This window comes from Benincasa hispida, chromosome 2 (assembly GCF_009727055.1).
Source record: "Benincasa hispida cultivar B227 chromosome 2, ASM972705v1, whole genome shotgun sequence".
Taxonomy (NCBI): domain Eukaryota; kingdom Viridiplantae; phylum Streptophyta; class Magnoliopsida; order Cucurbitales; family Cucurbitaceae; genus Benincasa; species Benincasa hispida.
This window is the reverse complement of record NC_052350.1, coordinates 36,271,124-36,275,483: the sequence shown is the minus strand read 5'-3', so window position 1 is coordinate 36,275,483 and position 4,360 is coordinate 36,271,124.

The window sequence follows — 4,360 nt, the reverse complement described above, 5'->3', positions numbered from 1 at the left end:
AGTTTTCAAAAAACAAAAACAAAAAATGAAATGGTTATCAAACGAAGTATAAATTAGAAGATTCGAGGAGCAACTACGATGATTTAGCTAAAGCCTTTCCTAGATATGGTAGGATGGTCAGCATAATCTCTGTAATATACGTTACCGACCATCAGTTTTCAAAATATATGCTATGATATGTATTTGAAATGTTTGTAATTAGTTTTACAAGGGAGCGTTTCGAGCACTTAGTTAAGTTATTAAGTATCAGAAGTCGATTAATTTGTGAATGTAAATAATGTGCGTTAGAGATTAGAAAGTTTGTATTTGGAGTGAAGAGTAGTTTTAAGCCATGTTTACACAGGAGACAAGTAATGATTAAATTGTAATCTAAGTGGGCCCAATAAATTACATTTGTTGTTGTTTATCATATTTTTTCGTATTTGTATTGGTATGTGCGTGGGCGCACTACTCAATCTGTAATTAAAAAAATGTAAATCGATTGACAAGTAGAGGGTGATCAATCTATTTGTATTTCAAAATTGTTTGTATACTGTTACAGTATGAGAAGTATGAATATACCATATTTACTATTACGATTACCTTTACTGTTACCATTATTGTTTAGACTCAAATGGTAACGATAACAATAAATGTGATAGATTTATAATTTTAAGTGATTACATTGTGATTTTGAGTCATTACAATTAATCTATCAATAGAATCCTATTATGATTACACCAATTCTCGTTATAAATTGATAAACGTGGCTTTAATATGAATTTTTGAAGTTTGTATGATACTTTCCTTTTGCTATTTTTATTATATAATCGGAGGTATGTTTCAATCAAAATTTACAATAATAACAAGTTTGATTTCAAATTTTCCTACGATATTGGTTGTAATTTTTAATTTTCAATCTCATTCAAATTTGATATAAGATTAAATATATGGGTGTAACAATTTTTCTTAACGTGAGAATAAACTCTATATGACTTGAACTTATATTCTATTTTTTTTCCATATTTGGGATGAAATTTGGAACACATCCAAATGTGTAGGTTTGGAATTGATTTTCAAACTGTTAAAATCACTTTTGTTATATTTCAAACTTTGAAACATGCATTTAATCACCAAATTTAATATTTAATTTAAATTCTTAAATGTAATTTTCATATTATTACAATTGATTTTGCATGATTAAAAATATATTTCATAGTGATTTTAAAATCACTCCCAAATATGCATTTAATTTAATAGAAGGTAAATGTTAGGTACTATCCAAATTTTGGTTTATATTTGAAATGGATTTCTTAGATAGACCTTGTGAAATTTTTTGGAATGAAAATTTTGATTATGCCCAAATTCAGTTCCAAACAAATTTGAAATTTATCTAACTCATCTTTTAATTTAAATTTGATCCATTTGTGGATTATAATTTGAACCAGTTTGTTTAAAATATTTTTTATTTTTAAACAGGTTATTCTTTTAATATTAATTTTCTTTTGCAGGGTGAAATTGTTGAAATTATTGATATGTAGAGTAAATGTTGTTAAAGTTGATGGGTGGAGTTATTATCTTTTTTAGTACAATAATAGGTAAGAGGATTTAAAGTACAAATCTCTTAGCTTAGTTTGGGGTTACTATAATTTTAAAATAATAGTTGACAATTGTGTTTATAAAAAATGAACCGGTAAATGAAGTAAATTAATATTTTATAAATTTCAGTTTAAACTTCAAAATGAGGTTATAGTGTTTGATAAATAAATACAAAAATATGTTATTTTGGATAGAATAACTAAAATAGACTTATAAATAACTTTTTAATTTCTCTGTAATCTAAAATTTTAAATAATTGTTTAAAATTATACTTTTTTTAAAAAGAAATTGATGTACTTAACTCATGGAAATTAGAAAATAGATTTAATTAGGTGAGAAATAGATAAATATACAAAATAAATCTTATTTTTTAAAATATAAAATTGAAAACGGAATATTCGTTAAAAACTCTACTCAATTTTAGGACATTCTAAAAGCTAGTAGGAAGACTTTTAAAATATATGTGAAATTAACTTGTTTTTTAAAAAGTGATTTTAATAGATTTAATTTAAATATGTTTTATCAAACAAAAAAAAAACATTCAAATTGTTTCTATAATCACTTCTATTTCTCCCGAAAGCAATCTCAAATGCCCACTTACTTATTAATAGTTTTTGACAAGTAGTTTTTGGTAATCATTTGAATTTTGATTTTTATTTTTTAAAAATTAAGCTTACATACATTATAAAAATTTCTTCATTTATCATTTATTTTTTTACCTGAAAACTTAAAAAAATGGCTTTTAAAAATTTATTTTTGTTTTTTATTTTTAGAACTTGACTGATAATTTAATTATTATATTTAAAAAATATGCAAATGATCGTAAGAAATAGAGAGAAAATAAACTTAACTTAAAAAAAAAAAACAAAATAATTATCAAACGAGGTTTTAACAATGTAAAGTATAATTGCTTCTCATACATGCTTTTTACGAAAACATAGAGTTAGTCTGTCTAATAATAGTCTCCCTTAGTATAAATTTTATTTTAGTTTTAAAACTTTGATACATATTCCATTTGGATGTTTAATATAACTCATCTGATAAATGATAATTGTCATTTCATTTATTTATTTATTGGGAGAACATATATGTGCATAAATATGAATTGAAATCTTCATATAGTAATATCAGATTTTAAATTATTGAAGTGAATTTGAATTTTCGTATTAAATGTGTGGTAACAAATTAATGATAAAAGACAATAATAGTCCTTCGACAAAATTTATAACCATCAATTGTGGAATATTTATTTTTGATGTATTTTCAACCTTAACCTAAGAGATTAGAACCTCTTAATTTCAAAAAAATGATTAAGAAAAATAACTTAGGTCATAATTATTTTGTCGTTGGTTTTTTGAAATTATGTTTGTTTTCTTATCATTTCTTATTCATAGTTTTCAAATTTCCTACATAATCATTTAAAATTTAACTAAATTTTTAAAAACAAAAACAAACTTTTGAAAACTACCTTTATTAGTTTTCAAAATTTGACTTTGATTTTAAAAATACTCCCGACATGTAAAAAAAAAGTATAGAAAGTAATAAATGGAAGTGGTGTTTATAGGTTCGACTTTTATCATAAAAAAGTTTTTATTTTCAAATAAACCACGTATTCATTTTTTAACTTCGTTCAAAACTTTTTTTTTATTAAATTTTTATATCATGTCACCTCAATTAATGTAAGTTTTGTTTGTTTTATCATCCAAAATTTATTTGTTTTTAACTTCATTTAAATATTTTTCATTGAACTTTTACCTAAATTAACTTCATTCGAACATTAATTTATTTGTATATAGTTCATTTTATAATGTTATAATTAATTACCAATATTTGTAATTATTTTTCCATTATTTGTTTTAACTTTCTACTCTCCCATTAACATTTACACCTATATTTTACAACATAATTTTAAATGTTGCATTACTTTATAGAAATGATGATCGAAAATGGTCAATTACAGTCTAATTCAATCACAGTCAATGTTTCATTGATTAATTATAATAATTTCCATCAATTTTCATAAAGTTTCCCACAATATCTATCAATAGTCTCATAAAATTGGGACATCGAATTTACATCAACATTTATATTTTGAACTTTGATTGGAAAGTCTATATTTAGGACGAAGAGTTGTTTAGTTGAGTTCCTCAATAAATGTGCAAAAGAGATAGAGGAAGAGATGAAGTTCATTGACAAATTTGCAAACTTCAAAAGTGAATATTGATGAAGTTGGTGGAATCATAAGTTATTTAACACCAACTTATGAAATGACTTTACGACAATTTCAAATCTCCACTATAAAATATGGAAACATCTAAGCTTAAATGTCAAGGACCTCTAAATACATTATAATAACAAAAATTAAAAATATATCTAAATTAATAAATAAATATTTTACACTTTTTAAAATAGTTAACACATTATAGGGTGTTTTGTTTTAACCATAGTTTAATGTCGAATTTATGAAAATATAAAAATATCCATGAAAATTTATAAGTTATGGATATATTTTAATTTTCAATTTTGAATAAAAACTATTTAATATGGGGAATTTGAAAGAAAAATGTGAAAGCTATTTTTATCATCCATTTTTAATTGTAGAAAGAGGAAGAGAAACCTTTGGGAAAAAAAAAAAAGGAAAAAAAAGAAAAAAAAGAAAAAGAGGAAGAGAAGTATGGAGGGCGTGACACGCGCCATAAAGAGCGCGTGAGATAGATAAAAATTAAAAAACAAAGTTGTCCCTCCCGACCCGAGCGGATTTTGAAGCGAAAAAACACCTTGG